The sequence below is a fragment of the Elephas maximus genome, chromosome 18, assembly GCF_024166365.1.
Source record: "Elephas maximus indicus isolate mEleMax1 chromosome 18, mEleMax1 primary haplotype, whole genome shotgun sequence".
NCBI lineage: Eukaryota > Metazoa > Chordata > Mammalia > Proboscidea > Elephantidae > Elephas > Elephas maximus.
Window position 1 is genome coordinate 49,025,649 of NC_064836.1, and position 18,834 is coordinate 49,044,482.

General features: G+C 37.9%; 1 protein-coding gene across 14 annotated transcripts in view; it reads left to right on the plus strand.

Moving 5' to 3' along the window:
• Positions 1-18,834, plus strand: part of ROBO2 (roundabout guidance receptor 2) — a 652,610-nt gene that overhangs the window by 104,757 nt on the left and 529,019 nt on the right. The gene's annotated exons all lie outside the window — the stretch shown is intronic.

Consider the following 18,834-nt stretch of genomic DNA (forward strand, 5'->3'; position numbering starts at 1 on the left):
AGATCTTAGCCCAGGCCTCTGTGTATCTTAACACAAATAAGCAACTAGCAAACAAAGGCAAACTTCTGGCAATATAGCTTTATGACAATTGGCAATTTACCTACCAGACACCATTTTAAAAATAACAGCTTTATGGAGATACAATTTGCATGCCTTCCAATTTACCCATTTAAATGTCAGGAACCACTTTATATTTTAGGCCTATTATAAAATCGGTGTAACACATTGCTTCTTCTCTCTGCTGAGTTTAACACTCATGAACTGAAGATTTTATTTGTCTTACCTAAGTTAAAAAAAAGAAAAAGTGAAGAATAATTTCCCCACTTGAATCTAATATTACACATTTTGTTAATTATTGGATACCTAAATATTGGAATTTTCGCAGAATTTCTCTGACATTCAGCACTCCCTGACTCTTTTTTTTTTTTTTTTTTTCATAGTCACCATTTTGGAGCTTTCCTGTGGCAGACATTTGGACTGTCCCTAGAAGTGATTAGTCTACATTCTTTCTAGGCTCCTCGCTACTCCAGTCTACACTGTAAATATACTCACAGTTTAATCGTTATAAAAAATTTACTTTCTTCATGACTCTTCCCTATTTTTAAAGCACCTCATCTGTCAGATTAAGTTAAAAAGAAAGACCAATCACCAGCTTTCAGTGATTTATTGTCAATGTCCTACAAGGTCATTGCTGAATGATTCATGCAACTTATTTATTTTATTGCTGCAACTTTATGCAATTTTACCTTCTATAGTCTGTCTTGGAAGAAGTTTAGCCAGAATGTTCCTTAGAAGCAATGATGGCATGACTTCATCTCATGTACTTTGGACATGTTATCAGGAGGGACCACTCCCTGGAAAAGGACATCATGCTTGATAAAGTGGAGGGTCAGCAAAAAAGAGGAAGACCCTCAAGGAGATGGAGTGGTATAGTGACTGCAACACTGAACTCAAGCACAACAAAGATTGTGAGGATGGCATGGGACCTGGTGGTGTTTTGCTCTATTGTATGTGAGTTGGAACTGACTCGGACGGCACCTAACAACAACAACCTTCTATAATACCTATAAGAAAATATCTTCTCTACGTAGACCAAACTTCTTAATCTCTCACTTATTTTAGTGTTTATTTCTGACTTTGTGTCTTCACTTACTTGTTTAACCTGTTCATTTTTCTTCTCTCTCCCTGTTAAATGTGACCCAAGATGAACATCAACTAGTAGGTCTTTTATCAAATCTTACTTTCCCACAAATCCAGTTCATATCGACTCTTTCCTCCCTTGAAATGCTTTTGCATTTGTAGTTTGTTCCATATAATTTAACTCTTGGTAATCAGTGGTTCCATATGTTTTTCTCGTGGATATTGTACATGTGGACATCTTGATCCACTGAAATTTTAAAGTTTCTTAAGTACGTGTTACAAATATTATTCCTTCCATGGCAACTTTCTTCCTTCTTCCCAGTATATTCTGCTTAAAATAACACATTTTTATTTGTTTAGAATGTATATAAATATTCATGTTCATATACACGTCACCTGGTTGGAAAATAAAAAAGATACAGAATAATTTAAACATAATTTCATAATGAAATATTGAGTCAAATACAGTAAATTTATACTTCAGTGTACTCTGCAGATGAGAAATATAAGACATATACTATTGTTGTTGTTATCAGGTGCCGTCGAGTCGGTTCTGACTCATAGCGACCCTATGCACAACAGAATGAAACACTGCCCGGTCCTGCGCCATCCTTACAATCGTTGTTATGCTTGAGCACATTGTTGCAGCCACTGTGTCAATCCACCTTGTTGAGGGTCTTCCTCTTTTCCACCGACCCTGTACTCTGCCAAGCATGATGTCCTCCTCCAGGGACTGATCCCTCCTGAGAACATGTCCAATGTATGTAAGACGCAGCCTCGCCATCCTTGCCTCTAAGGAACATTCTGGCTGCGCTTCTTCCAAGACAGATTTGTTCGTTCTTTTGGCAGTCCATGGTATATTCAATATTCTTCACCAACACCACAATTCAAAGGCGTCAACTCTTCTTCAGTCTTCCTTATTCATTGTCCAGCTTTCACATGCATATGATGCGATTGAAAATACCATGACTTGGGTCAGGTGCACCTTAGTCTTCAGGGTGACATCTTTGCTCTTCAACACTTTGAAGAGGTCCTTTGCAGCAGATTTACCCAATACAATGTGTCTTTTGATTTCTTGACTGCTGCTTCCATGACTGTTGATTGTGGATCCAAGTAAAATGAAATCTTGACAACTTCAATCTTTTCTCCATTTATCATGATGTTGCTCATTAGTCCAGTTGTGAGGATTTTTGTTTTCTTTATGTAAGAGGTGTAATCCATACTGAAGGCTGTGGTCTTTGATCTTCATGAGTAAGTGCTTCAAGTCCTCTTCACTTTCAGCAAGCAAGGTTGTGTCATCTGCATAACACAGGTTGTTAATGAGTCTTCTTCCAATCCTGATGCCCCGTTCTTCTTCATATTGTCCAGCTTCTCGGATTATTTGTTCAGCATACAGATTAAATAGGTATGGTGAAAGAATACAACCCTGACGCACACCTTTCCTGACTCTAAACCATGAAGTATCCGCTTGTTCTGTGCGAACAACTGCCTCTTGATCTATGTAAAGGTTCCTCGTGAGCACATTAAGTGTTCTGAAATTCACATTCTTCGCAGTGTTTGTTATGATCCACACAGTCGAATGCCTTTGCATAGTCAATAAAACACAGGTAAACATCCTTCTGGTATTCTCTGCTTTCAGCCAGAATCCATCTGACATCAGCAATGATATCCTTGGTTCCATGTCCTCTTCTGAATCCAGCCTGAATTTCTGGCAGTTCCTTGCTGATATACTGCTGTAGCCGTTTTTGAATGATCTTCAGCAAAATTTTGCTTGCATGTGATATTAATGATATTGTTCTATAATTTCCACATTCGGTTGGATCACCTTTCTTGGGAATAGGCATAAATATGGATCTCTTCCAGTCAGTTGGCCAGGAAGCTGTCTTCCATACTTTTTGGCACAGATGAGTGAGCACCTCCAGCACTGCATCTGTTTGTTGAAGCATCTCAATTGATATTCCATCAATTCCTGGAGCCTTGTTTTTTCACCAATGCCTTCAAACCAGCTTGGACTTCTTCCTTCAGTACCATCAGTTCCTGATCATATGCCACCTCTTGAAATGGTTGAATATCAACTAATTCTTTTTGGTATAATGACTCTGTGTATTCCTTCCATCTTCTTTTGATCCTTCCTGCATCGTTAAATATTTTCCTTATGGAATCCTTCACTATTGCAACTCGAGGCTTGAATTTTTTCTTCAGTTCTTTCAGCTTGAGAAACGCCGAGCATGTTCTTCCCTTTTGGTTTTCCATCTCCAGCTCTTTGCACATGTCATTATAATACTTTACTTTGTCTTCTCGAGAGGCCCTTTGAATTCTTCTGTTCAGTTCTTTTACTTCATCATTTTTTCCTTTTGCTTTAGCTGCTGGATGCTCAAGAGCAAGTTTCAGAGTCTCCCCGGCATCCATCTTGGTCTTTTCTTTCCTGTCTTTTCTGTGACTTCTTGCTTTCTTCATGGATGATGTCCTTGATGTCATTCCACAACTCATCTGGTCTTCGGTCACTAGTGTTCAATGCATCAAATCTATTCTTGAGATGGTCTCTAAATTCAGGTGGGATATACTCAAGGTCATATTTTGGATCTTGTGGACTTGCTCTGATTTTCTTCAGTTTCAGCTTGAACTTGCATATGAGCAATTGATGGTCTGTTCCACAGTCAGCCCCTGGCCTTGTTCTGACTGGTGATATTGAGCTTTTCCATCGTCTCTTTCCACAGATGTAGTCAATTTGATTTCTGTGTGTTCCATCTGGCGAGGTCCATGTGTATAGTTGCCATTTATGTTGGTGAAAGAAGGTATTTGCAATGAAGAAGTCGTTGGTCTTGGAAAATTCTATCATTCGATCTCTGGCGTTGTTTCTGTCACCAAGGCCATATTTTCCAACTACTGATCCTTCTTCTTTGTTTCAAACTTGTGCATTCCAATTGCCAGTAATTATCAATGCATCTTGATTGCAGGTTTGATCAATTTCAGACTGCAGCAGCTGATAAAAATCTTCTATTTCTTCATCTTTGGCCCTAGTGGTTGGTACGTAAATTTGAATAATAGTGGTTTTAACTTCTCTTCCATGTGGGCATATGGATATTATCCTATCACTGACAGGGTTGTACTTCAGGATAGATCTTGAAACGTTCTTTTTGACGATGAATGCAACACCATTCCTCTTCGAGTTGTCATTCCCAGCGTAGTAGACTATGTGATTGTCTGATTCAAAATGGCCAATACCAGTGCATTTCAGCTCACTAATGCCTAGGATATCAATGTTTATGCTTTCCATTTGATTTTTGATGATTTCTAATTTTCCTAGATTCATACTTTGTACATTCACATTCCAGGTTCCGGTTATTAATGAATGTTTGCAGCTGTTTCTTCTAATTTTGAGTCGTGCCACATCAGCAAATGAAGGTCCCCAAGACTTTACTCTATCCACGTCATTAAGGTGGACTTTACTTTGAGTAGGCAGCTCTTCCCCTGTCATCTTTTGAGTGCCTTCCAACCTGGGCGACTCATCTTCCAGCACTATATCAGACAATGTTCTGCTGCTATTCATAAGGTTTTCACTGGCTAATGCTTTTCAGATGTAGACTGCCAGGTCCTTCTTCCTAGTCTGTCTTAGTCGGGAATCCCCATATACTACTGGGCTTCTAATATGAAGTTGTATCACCAATTTTTAGGTAGTTTAACTGTGGGTAAGATGTGTAAGTTAGTAGAATTTTCATGAATTCAAGATGCATGCTTTTGATAAACTGAGATGTAATTTGGCTGGGAGCCTGTGAAGTGATTATTTACTAATGTCTGACTCAACTGAACCTGGTAAAAATAGGTGGTGGCTACTTCTGTGATCATTTATTGTGTATTAGTTTAATCTCTAAAAAAATGGATCATGATAGGAAGCTGACTTTGGCTGTAATACATTTATCTTTTGCTATTTGCTTTTAAATATTAATATTGTATATAATGAAAGTACTTGAATTCAAATTAAAAATGAATACAGGGAGTTCATTGGTGTTAATAGTTTAGCGTCCAGAGTGTCCACAGCAGATATGTGAAGACTGGAGTACCTTAGCTGGGTATACATGGGGTATGTGAAAAATGCGGAGACTGGATCTCTCTCTAGGAACTAAGCAAGTCAAAGACATTCTAAGTAAAAGTAGTTCATGATCTTTTATAAGTATTGACATAAGGTAATAAGAATACTGATTCTAGACAGATATGTTTAAAAGTTAACATTTTGGCTATAATAATTATGGTTACAAAAAAAAAGTATGCATAAATGTCCAAGGATATTACTGAATTCTTGCAGCTAATTTTCTGAAAGGGAAGTATTGTGTTTTAGGTTGTATGCATGTTTTTTTTTTTTTGGTTTTGGTTTTGTTTTTTTATATGGCATAAGGATCAAAAGCTCCAAATTGCTTTATAAAATTAAGAAGGCAACACTATTAAATAAAATAGTGTGTAAACATTTGTTACATATACATTTACCATTTTAAAAATATTGCTTAAATATTTATGTCTCACAATATTCCCACGTACTCTAAAAATAGACAAATATAGACATGTGATGGGCCTTTTAAAATTAAGTATAATAAGGTAGAGCATTTTTCTTGATTTAAGGATGCTGTCATTTTTCTGCCTCCATCAGCCATCAACTGAATGAGATCACTGGTGGAGAGACTTGAAATGAATATGGCAGAAACTCGTGTTAGTTTAACTGTTGATAGAAAAGAGAATTTCTTTTCTATCACAATAAACAGCACAATAAAATCCTGATTTTCTAATTCATAGTCTGTCATTATTGAAAATACTTAAAAAATCTAATAGGGGGCATGTGTTCTATTTGACATTATTATTGTTTGTTCATTGAAAACCCTGATGAAGAAAGGACAGTAGTTTGAGACTTTGTTTCTGGAGTTTCTGAGGTAATGCTTCTATGTTTCTGCTGAAGATAGTTATTAAAAAACACTGTTACGGCTGCTGCCAAAGTCAGCTAAAAAATTCATTCATGCTACTTATAGGGTGGAGGACATTGGCCCTTCTACAAGCCACAAACTCCCAGCCTGCTGCCTTGTCAGTAAGCCAGAGAAATCAAAGAGCCACCTACCGACCCTCGCTATTGTCTGGGCTTGTCGTCTTCTATCAGTAGCGTGCCACAATCAGCGAGATACACGTGTACCTCCTGCTTGCTTGGGCTTTGGCAGCCCCCTGATCCCTGCACCTGTTTGCTTATACATGAGCTGTGCATGTTTGAATTTAAATAGACACAGGGGGATGGCACAAGGGGGGAAGGGTGACGCCTCTGCCTGAAGCGGTTCATTGCTGGGTTTGGAAGATCCAGAACTAGCTTGTCGGTAAATGGGGAAGCATGATCATATAGAATTGGTAGATAAAAGATAATTTTTGTCCTGTAGGAATGTATTTTTCTTCCTTTTAGAATTGAATAAAGGGGATTAGTTTTAAAAAATGATTAATACTCATTTGATTATCTTTTCTATCAATAAGTGATGTCTTCAATCATATAGGTAATTATAAATAAGATGATAGATTGAGTGCCTTTTCCAAAACACACGAGGTTATGCCACTTCGTAAACTAAGTAGTATTAAATACCGTTTGTCAAGTACATGAAATGTTGGTGTGCACTCAGGTGGAATACAGCCATTATTTTGCAAATATATGTATGGTGGACTCGTGTTTAGGGTATATGCAAAATGTATTTATTTATATTAGAATATTATTTACCCGATACAATACTATAGGCTTTCTTTTTCAGTTTGTTTGCCAAGTCATGGTTTATTTATTGCATCATTTGCTCCAGAGATTTATTTTAACTTGTGTTTACTAGCTGTGGCATTGTACACCCAGTGTTCTAGGTTTTGAAACAGAAGGGCTGAAACTGGTTGCTGCCTTTGGTATTTATTTGTTCTTTGACCATGTCATCTTCCTGAGGCTCAGTCTGTTAATCTGTAAAAAGGGAGCAATGCTGATGCCCACCTCAGAGGAAATTTAATAATGTCATAGTTATCAGTATTTTCTCAACTGTTAGTCTTATATAAATATTAGGTGTTGATACTCTTAATTTTGATGTTTTATAAGCTTAATTTTGATGTTTTATAAGCCAGCACCTCCACATTAATTACTCTCAGTTTCACTACTACATAAACATTCTTTATAAGGACAAAGTACTTTCAAAGACAAATTTAGCAGCATAATACTAAGATATTCATAGAACACTTTTTTTAAATAATGAAATGTTTTCCTGATGGGCTTTACTATCATATATAATTTACAAAATAGTTCTAGAGTATCAGAATGGAATCTCTAATACATTTTTGCTCAGTGTAACACTTTAATTTTATTGTGCCAAGAATGAGTGCAGAAGTTTTCAGACTGATATATTCTTTTTTCTTTGGATTTTCAACATTTATTCTGCCAAAAAAAGAACTGAAGAACTTGGGGAGAGCATCTAATATTTATAACTACACCCCCTTCCTGACACACACACATACACACATCCCTAAAACTTATGAAACATGTTGAATCCGGGTGATACCTTGAAAGACTTAAAGTTATCACCATCTTGATACCTCCTGCAGTGTGAGCAAATGAGCAGCCTTGAACTTTGCTCACAGAGTCCCAAGGCCTGGGCAGAAGGCAGTGCATCTGCAGGTCCTTGCATGACTAATTTCCTGTCAGCAACTGATTTTATTATCATTTAAATAAGAATTTATAATAATAGCAGTAAACTTGCCAGATGGCCGAATTAGTAAATTTTCAAGGATATGGACTTAAAACAGTTCTAATGCTTTCTCCCACTCCTTACCCCATTGCAATCAACTCTTTGGGTTACCACTTCTGATTTAGGCTCTTTCATCATTCCTATTGATTAAAAGGATTTTAATAACACGATACAGCATTGTCTGTTTTAGCAGAGGGCCTATGATTCACTGCTCATTGTTTATGTTGGAAGACAGGGGAAACCCAATTATGAGTAGGCATTTCCCAGTGTCTTCTGATAATTTCTGCCTGAAACATGTGTGTCTATCTCTACTCATCCAACATTTTAAAGAAAAGTTACTTGAACTTCATATTTCTTATTCCTTGTATAAACTTTACATACTATAGAAAAGGAGCTACTGTGTATTTATGTCTCATGTTCTCTATTCGTAATAAAGCTCAGCATCATTATTGCAGCAAGAAGTAATGATAATCTTAAACACAGGCGGTATTAATAATCTGGCACCTTTCATAGTTTTTGTTAAAGAGTACAAATGCAAAAAATAATTTATCAGAGGACAGTGTACCTTTATGTGAAACAAATTTCATTGAATATGATACAAAATATTGACTGTATTTCATAAAATAGTTTATGACTAAAAACAAAATAATTGTAATATAGAATTTGAAACCAACAAATGAGCTTAAAGTATACAGTTTCTTCAGTTGTATTAAATAATAGTTAAAGCATGTACCGGATCCCCTCCTCCTGTCATTTTAAACTGAGTGCTTGACAGAGCTTTGTGTTGGAGTTACCGCTATACAACAGTGATTCCACTGATTTCTTTTTACTTCAGACACCAAGAGTACTACTAACCAATGTTCATGAATTTAAAGCTTGGAGCCACAGTGAATTTTAGGGATAGTTTGCAAATATTTGTAGGTACATAGTAGCATTTAATGTAGACTGGCAACATTGTCTTAGGGAATTTAGCATCCCTGTATGCTTTTACTAAGCCTTCTTGTAGGTATCTCAACACCCAGAGAACTCCACCTGTAACCTGTAAGACAACACATTAATCAGGAGTACGGTATTTGTCATTAAATTAAAAGAAAAGAAAGTTAGAAAGCCTGGTGCCATAGAATCAATTCCAACTCATAGCGACCCTGTAGGACAGAGTAGAACTGCGCCCACAGGGTTTCCAGGGAAGGGCTGGTGGATTCAAACTGCCTACCTTTTGGTTAGCAGCTGAGCTCTTAACCTCTGCAGCACTAGGGCTCCAGTGTTTGTCATAAACTCACAGCAGTCCAGTCCGTTCCCACTCATAGCGACCCTACAGGACAGAGTAGAACTGCCCAATAGTTTCCAAGGAGTGCCTGGCAGATTCGAACTGCTGGCCTCTTGGTTAGCAGCTGTAGCACTTAACCACTAAGCCACCAGGGTTTCCGTGTTTGTCATCCACTCCACCACTGCCATGGAGTCGATCCCGACTCATAGCGACTCTACATACAGGACAGAGTAGAACTGCCCTATAGAGTTTCCAAGGAGAGCCTAGCGGACTCGAACTGCCAACCCTTTGGTTAGCAGCCGTAGCACTTAACCACTACGCCACCAGGGTTTCCGTGTTTGTCATCCCAAAAGCTGGTGCCCTCGAGTCGATTCCGTCTCATAGCGACCCTATCTGGCAGAGTAGAACTGCCCTATAGAGTTTCCAAGGAGCGCCTGGCGGACTTGAACTGCTGACCCTCTGGTTAGCAGCTGTAGCCCTTAACCACTACACCACCAGGGTTTCCGTGTTTGTCATAAAATAGGGGGGTATATATTCCCTGAGGAGATTTAGATACTTTTGTTGGCATTAGCATCACACATCCCTCTCATCCAACTCACGGCTTGAACTTCCTCACTTAGCATTAGCGGTGTTGATGTGCTGCTTTGAAAGCAAACTGTTGAACGACAGCTTTAAGGAGAATAGATTAGGGACTTCGTTTCATTCAGTCTTGTACCAGATGTAATCTACATTAAATATTTTTGGGGACTCGTCGGCACTGGGTCTGGGTTAGCATTTATTCCTATTTTGCTTTTCTTCACCTGCTATTTTGATTGTGGAAACCCTGGTGGTGCAGTGGTTAAGAGCTACAGCTACTAACCAGAACGTCGACAGTTCGAATCCGTCAGGTGCTCCTTGGAAACCGTATGGGGCAGCTCTCCTCTGTCCTATAGGGTCGCTGTGAGTCGGAATCGACTCTTAGGCAATGAGTTTTTGTTTGGTTTACTCTGGTTATACTGTCAGTTAATACTGATTCTCCTTTTCTTTTTCTCTAGATTCTGCATATTTACTTCTTAATTGAGCACTATTTAGGTGGAGTTATTTTTTTATAGCTAATTTATGAAATAACAGGGACATTGGTGGTGGTGGGAGGGAGCCAAAGAAAATTCTTCCTCAGGAAAATGTCACATTTGGATGATTCTTTTTTTTTTTTTTTTCTTGGCTTCTATTTTTTTCCTCTTGAGTGGATATATAATTATATCATTGCTGCAGTAAAGTGAAACAAAAATTAGATGTAGAGAAAAACTCTAAATAGGGAAGTATGATGCTCTTTTAAAATGAAGAATTTAACTAAACCACTCTAGAGTCCCCTGCTGGGCTCAGGCAAGCTGAAATTAATTCAAGACGGCAGATAAAATTTTTAACCAGGCCTAGCGGAGATGACGGATGTGACAGCGCTCAGTTAAAATGTGTTTTAGTGGCAAATGCATGCGTATTAGTCAAGAGATGTGACATAACTGTCCTGGGTGAGAGAAAATGAGCCAGTGACCATTTGCATTGAGAACAAAAGAAAAATTCCTTAGAGTAAAATATGAAGAGGGATAGATGAGTAACTTGAGGTTTCACATTTATCCATTCATGCTTGAGGTCAGCTCTTATAATCTCTCTACCTTTCAAGAAAAGCTTCTGAAAGTTAGGAGAAATATTTTATCTCAAGTGGCAGCACTTTTCTTTCTTGTCCACATATCAGAAAAAAAAGGATTGTTGAATAAAATGTTTATGCCTTGGGAAGTCAAATACCGCCCCCCCCTTTTTTTTTTCCTGCAAAGAACAACAGAAAAGTGTCTTGTCTGTAGAAATCCTTCAAGGCTAAGCTGAATAAAAAAAAAAAAAAAGCTGAATAGATCATATAAATTGTAAATCTAGATTTAGTTACACAAATGAAATCATGAAATGAGACATTTTTATTTTTATAAGGACATTGGCTCCCAACTCTTTTACTTCCCAGGGATAAACTAGTTTGGTTGTTTATTATGAAGCCATGAAAAAAAAAAACAAAAAATGGATGTGATTCTTTGGCAGAATGTTGGAGGGAGAAAAATTGTTTGGAAACTACGGTTGGCAGGAGTTGACCATGTGAAAGTCAAGTTTAATTAACTTTAGGAACAGATGCTTTCAAGACATGGCAGTTACCAGTTAGTGCTGCACGTATAATTAAGCTTTTAATAGTACACTGTTTATTTTTCCAATTAAAATCCAATTGCATTATCATAATTTTGTTATTCCAAGATGTGTCATTCTATGTTTTAAAAGAGACACTCAAGTAGAAGCCCAGAATGTGTCTTCTTTTTATCAAAAGGAAAGAATTGACATAGATACATTTTTGTCTCAAGACAAAAATATATAATTTCCAGTTTAGAACTTGTTGTTTCCTTTATAATCCATTATCCTCAAAAAAGGAATCATATAGAAGAACATAAATATTTATTACAACATTATACTGACCAAAGTAAAATTATGTATACAAATACTCAGTGAGGCAGAATGGGCTGAGAAAACGTCCAGAGAAATAAAGTGATTATTTATCTATAGCTTCCAGGATAAATAATAATTCCCTGCACAAACAAGATTGTTTTTATTACAGTGAGATAAAAAGAAATAATAAAGATAAAGGCATGTTTTGGTACAAAGGCAGTTGGGATGTCACGTTGTTGGAGTGTGGCTATGGTGGATAATACATTAGAGTTTGCCTAGAACCAGGTGGTAATGTCAGGCTGAGGAGTTGAAATTAGTCATAGAAGCCTCTTAGGATTTTGAAGCTATTAAACCCATTTGTAAAGTGAAAAGTTGAGCTGAATCACAATATATAAGAAACAATGAAGTTAGTATTTACTGGCATTAACTTTTTATTTAAACAAAAACTTAAAATATATACTGCTATAACTGAAATCAGTAACAGCAAGGTGTCTGTTTAGACGAACGCAAAATTGGAGTTAAGTTTATAAATAAGAGTTATTCATCTTGGCCCATTACCCAGAAAATCTTGAATCACACAATTAAGTAGTTACTGACAGTAGTAGCGCCTCCTCTTTGAATCTCAAGATAATCTTAAATTTAAACAAGTTCCTAAAAAAAGTAGTAGTAGGAGGTTTTTTATCAAAGTGAAATTACTAATAATTTATCTATCAACTTCTCTAATTTCTCAAATTCGCTTACAATTGCTTGTCTATTTACCGTGAAGAAAACGTCCCAGGAAGATGTCTCTGCAACATAGCTGTCATAAATAACAAAATACACATTTAAAAAAGCCACAAAAGAATGGCAGCTTTCTGAATGGAAGACATTTGTATAAGACAGTCAGATGTGCACAGAAATTTTAAGAAAAGTTTTATTCCAAGGTTATCCAAAATAGAATTAATCTGGTAACGGTTATGGAAACAGGTAGAACAATTGTTTGTAGATCTCTATCATAAGAAATTATGAAATCTGAAATCTGAAAAGGTTTCACTGAATAAGGTTTGAAAACCACACTAGGTTTGTCAGAAAGGAGTGACTTAGTCAATAGTGTGTTTTAGACAGCTCAGTTGGAGGTGTGTTGGAGGCATTGAAAGGAGGCAAGACCAGAGTCAGGGTAGAGATCATTCTAAAAGAGGGAAATAGTGAAGGGATTTACATGGTTAAGAGATGTCTTAAAATATTGAAGCCAGGAAGTTGATCATGGCCTTACCATAGAGGTGAGTGTGATGTGGGCATTAAAAGGAGGGAAGACCAGTGGTCCACAGCAGAGCTGAGGCCATGGGGGATGAGATGGAGAGGAAGGGACAAATGGGAGGCAACATAAGAGATTTGCTGGCAATCACTGTGAACAGATGAATCAGGAGAAGTGAGGAGAAACTCTTAACGGTTTTTAAAAATGGAGAGGGAGATTCCCACATGGTCACGTCATGCCCTCCAGTCACCAACAGAGGATATGTCTCTCATCCTTCTGTTCTTTCCTCTTCTTTCTGGGACGTAATCCCTTTCCATGTTTTCATGAATCTTAAATCTCAGTTCTCCCCCTTGTTTATTCAACCTCTTCTGTTCAACTAGATTTTTTCATTTGCACCTAAACTGGCAAGTCTTATGAGTCTTGCAATAAAACAAGCAACAGAGTACATTGAACCATGTATTTCCTTAACCCATCACCCTATTTTTCTCTTCTGCTTCATGGCCAGATTTAACAAAGTGGTTGTCTACCCTCCTTCCTTACTACACCTTGTCTACTCAACTCACTGTGATGGTGATGCTGCTCAGTATCTCTCTGAAACCACCAACTACCTAGGTACCCTAAGGCCACTGATCAACTTCCCGGCTTCCCGTGTTCTGGAAGACATCTTTTAACCATTTAACTCCCTGCACTATTTCCCTTTTTTAGAATGACCTTTCCCCGTGGCATGCTTGACACCATATTCTAAAGTTTTGTCTTACATTTCTGGTCTTACCTTCTCTTTCTCCTTTCACAAATTTGCTCTTGTATAGAATATTAAAAGTTTGATCTCTTAAAGACTCTAGCCTAAGACTTCTTCACAACCTATACACACTTCCTAAACAATTTCATCTATACACGTGACTTTATAAACTGTCTGGTAATTAGTTCCAGATTTATGTCCCTGAGGCAGACTTTTCTTCTAAGCTGATGTTGTTTACTTGCAGTGGAGTTGACCCTTGACTCAGGTGACCCTATATACAATGGAACGAGAAGGTTGCCCGATCCTGCGCCATCCCCATGATTGTGGATCAGATTGTTGTGATCCTTAGGGCTTTTAATGGCTGAGTTTCAGAAGTAGATTGCCAGGTCTTTCATCTAGTCTGTCTTAGTCTGGAAGCTTCCCGTCATTCAGTATTATAGCAACAAGCAGGCCTCCACTGACAGAGAGGTGGTAGCCACACTGGAGGAACATTGGCCGGGAATTGAGCCTGGGTCTCTTGCATGGATGGTAAGAATTCTACCGCTGAACCACACATCGCTTCTAAGGTACAGATCTGTATTTTAACTGTGTATTTGACACCTCTTCTTAAATGTGTCAGAGACATTCTAAGTTGAAAATATTTAAAATCTTACTCATGATATCTTCCAACATCCATCACTCTTCAGATGCTGCTAACCCAGGAAATGGCATTTGTTTAGTTATGTATACTTAACTCTTCACTCTCAACTCCTATGTGTAATCCAGGATCAAGTCCTATTACTTTTACGTTTTTCAAAATATCTTTTTTCACCCCATTTCTCTTATTTTCATCAAGCAACCATCACACCTCACTGGAACTACTACAGTTTCTTCCTAACTTATGTTTTCTTTTGCTAGGTTCTCCATGAGCTATCTAAATGCACATCTGGTCAAGTCATTTTCTGGCTTTAATAACTTCAGTGGCTTCTCGTTGCTTAAAAGGTCTTACATTGACTGATTCCGGCCTATTTTCTCCTTATTACATTTGCTCTCTGTGCTCCAGCCTCATATTTTGAATCCTTTAAATTTATCATGCTTCCTCCTGCTCCAGGGCTTTTGCACATGCTATGTGTTCTGCATGTAAGGTTTTTCAGTTTCAATCACCCATAGTTAACTCCTAGTTATCTTTCAGGTATCTACTCAATGTCACACCGCAGAAACCTGCACTGACCATGTGCCCTCTGCATCCCCAATCTAAATTAAGCCCCTTGTTATACCTGCTCAAAGCAGCAAAAAGCTTCCCTGCATTATCATTTTTCACTGTGGCAAGTTTTCATGTGTCACAGTTATTAGTTGTTTAGTCTGTGCCCTGCTCATTAGCATACCTTTTCCAGGTGTATCTGAGAAAAGGGCTTCTGCCATAGTATTATTGTATAACCTCAATTAAAGGGGTCACTTATTTTTTCATGCAAATCGTTTAGTGGATATACCTTAAATCAGTAATTTAAGATGCACATGAACTTGCAAATTATTATTGTCAGGGTTGCATTGAAAGTTAACTTTCGTGCTGACTTTAGCAGTAAGACTGATTTATATTTATGTGGCTATATTTTTATATTTAGTATCACTTAGGCCACTGAATACCTTTCAAAATTGTCTGTGGTATTAGAGAAAATGAAAAAACAAAACAAAAAAATGAGAAGTGAATAAAAGTCCTTATTAGGTTAACTTAACAAAGTTATCACTTAGCCACTTTGCCGGAATGACTGCTTTTCAAAACTTTTCTTTCTGATCTTTGCTGCGATTTTTATCTAGAGAGCTCTCTGTCAGCATAAATCATCTTGACAAACGACAACTTTGTTGTGCAGGTTGTCTTTGACTTAATTTGCAGTATTAGCTAAGCCCATTTATTTTATACTGATTTTCTAATAAAAGTACCCACCGTATCTTTAGATCAGAGAAAGAGACTCATTTAATTTACTTTCTATGCCCAGCTTAACACAAACAATAGTATTTTCCTCTATGACTTCATTAAAATTTGCATATGCAAATGACATATTTCGAAAAGACTGAAGAAATTAGGCAATACCAATTGTATCTTTCTGCAGTGTGTGTATGTAAAATTTACACACATGAGTTGTGTATTTTTGTTTTCAGTCCAGTGCTTTTGCTGTTGTAGATGTACTGTTTGCTATAGAACTTGGCGATAAACCCCAGCTATACCATATCATTGGAGGCAGAGATTTTTAGCAATTTCCTTCTGCTGTTCTGCTTTAGATAGCACCACTAGGATCGCTAATCAACAACAACATTTTTGGTATATTTCTGTTATTCATTCTCTGTATTTATTCATCAGAGTACCTTTGTACTACAAGTATTGACTACTTGCTTACAGTGACAACAATTCAAGTGTCTTGATACTGATAATATCTTGCCATTTATACTCAGCAAAGTTTGCTGGTGAAACTGAGAAAACACCCTAGGTTGTTCTAACAGAAGTATGATGTAAGCCATATGAGTAATTTTCAGTTATCTTATAGTCATATTAGAAAGGTAAAAATAAAAAGATGAAATTAATTTTAATATTATATGTAATCCAGTACATCTAGAATTTTATATGGATGCATGTCTAGTGCTCTGTATCAGAGATACGCCAAAAGTGGGTGACTTTAAAGAACAGAAATTAATTTTCTCAAAGTTCAGGAGACTAGAAGTATGAATTCAGCATGTGTCCCTAGGAGGAGGTCATTTCTGTGTCTATTTCAGCTTCTAGTAGCCATTAATCCTGGAGTTTCTGGTCTTGTAGATTCATCTGCCTCCATCATCATCAGATAGCATCTATCTTCCCCCAGGGGAGTTCTCTTGTCTGTGTCCATGCTGCTCCTTAAGACTCAGAAGTGACTGGGCTTAGCACACACCCTACACGGGCAGGACTTCATTAACATAAGAAAGAAAACCTTATTTGCAAGCTGGGTTACATCCACAGGTATATGGGTTCAGATTTCAACACACGCTCAACTCAATTCGTAAGATTGTGTAATCGATATAAAATAGTATTAATGAATCTTTGAAATCCAGTACATATTTTATATGTGCAGTCACATATTAATTTAGTCTATCTACATTTCTAGTGCCCAATAGCCATATATATCTACCCACCACTGCCGCTGTGTCCAACTCATAGTGACCTTTTAGGACAGAGTAGAACTGCCCCATAGGATTTCCAAGGAGTGCCTGGGGATTCGAGCTGCAGACCTTTTGGTTAGCAGCCGCAGCTCTTAACCACTATGCCACCAGGGTTTCCATATATAGCTAGTGACCCCCATATTGGACTGTGCCACTGGAGAACCTTGCTACTCAAAGTGTGCCCTGTGGACCAGCTGTATCAGCATCACCTGTGAGCTTATTACAGGTACAGAATCTCAGGCCCCACCCCAGACCTACTGAATCAGACTCTTCATTTAAACAAGATCCCAAGATGATTGTATGCCCACTAAATATTGAAAAGCACTGTTCTAGAACTTCTATGTGACACCTCTAGTTTCCCAAACATGAAGAAAATTAGTATTAATATTACTCTCTATACCATGGGTTTGCTACTTTTTTATAACAGCTTTATTGACAGATATAATTCGTATAATTCACACACCATAAAATTCACCCTTTGAAAGTGTACAATTCAGTGGTTTTTAGTGTATTTGCGAAGTTGTGCAACCATTACCACTATCTAATTTTAGAACATTTTCCTCATCCCAAAAAGAAACCCCTACCAATTAGCAGTCATTCCCTGTAAGATGGCGTAGTGTCAGACCTCATCTAACTTCAGGGGGAGAGAAGAATCAGCGACAGCTCAAAGCTGATTCCTCTGAGGTGAAGGTCAGACATACCTCCACTCTCCAACCTTTTTACCAATTCTGATGAGCTGTCTCTTCTGTGACACTCTCTACTTCTTTGCAGGGTTCAATAATTCGTTGCAGTAGCCACACACAACTCACAGACCATACTTGCAATTATGGGGTTTATTTGGGAAGTAACAGGTTACAATTCAGGATTAGAATAAGCTTGAAAGTAACAGGAACAACTCAGGATACAGTTCTTCAATCAATCAAGACAGCTTCTTCTGGGCCGTGCCCTCAGGCAGGCCTTTGCCAAGGGTACTGCTCAGACCTGGTCTCTGCTCTTCTGGGGAAAGTGTTATACTCTTTAGCTCCCTGATAAGTGTCTGAGGGCATCTCACTCTGTCTGGAAGACTCCTGCCCGAAGGCACTCAGCTCTCTGGCTCTGTGGGTCAGTGAACCCACTATAGCTTCTGCCGATTCTGTACCATCTCATGCCACTGCAGTCTCCAGTGGTACAATTCTCGTGTTATAGCTATCTCCTGGGTCTAGGAGGTTTTCAGCACAGAGCTCCTGAGTCCATAGGACATACTCTGCCCCCAGTTCTTCTTCTTGATGGTAGTGAAATGCCCCCTCAACCTGTTGGATTGGCCCCTTTATGCCTAACAGGATGCCAAAACTGACCAATCCCCTTGGTGGGCCACAGGCACCTTATTTGTGTAGCCCCACCCAATCATTTTGTGGGAGTTACAAGACCGTGGCCACAAAGGCCATGTAACGAGAAATGCGTTGCCCTGCACTCTTCATTCTCCTTTCCCTGGGATCCTGGCAAAAACGAATCCACTTTCTGTCTCAATGGATTTTCCTATTCTGGACCATTTAATTGTCTTACAATATGGGCCTTTTGTGTATGACTTCTTTCACTTAACATAATGCTTTCAAGGTTCATCCATGTTGTAGTATGTATTAGTACTCCATTTATTTTTTAATGGCTAGATAATATTCCATTCCATGGATATACCACATTTGTTTATCCATTCATCAACTGATGGATATTTGAGTTGTTTCCACTTTTTGGCTATTATGAATAATGCTGCTATGAACATTCATTTACAATTTTTTTTTTTTTTGGACATACATTTTCAGTTTTGTTAGATATATACCTAGGAATAGAATTTTTGACTCAACAGCAATGGGTTTGGTTTTTTGGTTTATGGTAACTTTAACTTCTTGGGGAACCTCCAGACTGTTTTCCAAAGAGGCTGCATGGTTTTATATTCTCACCAGCAATGTATGAGGGCTCCAGTTTCTCCACATTCTGTGTAGACTTCCTGTTATTCTTTTTTTTTTTTTTTTAATTATACCATTCCAGTGTGTGTTAGGTGGCATCTCATTATGGTTTTGATTTGCATTCCCTAATGACTAATGATGTTTTCTCATATGCATTTTAA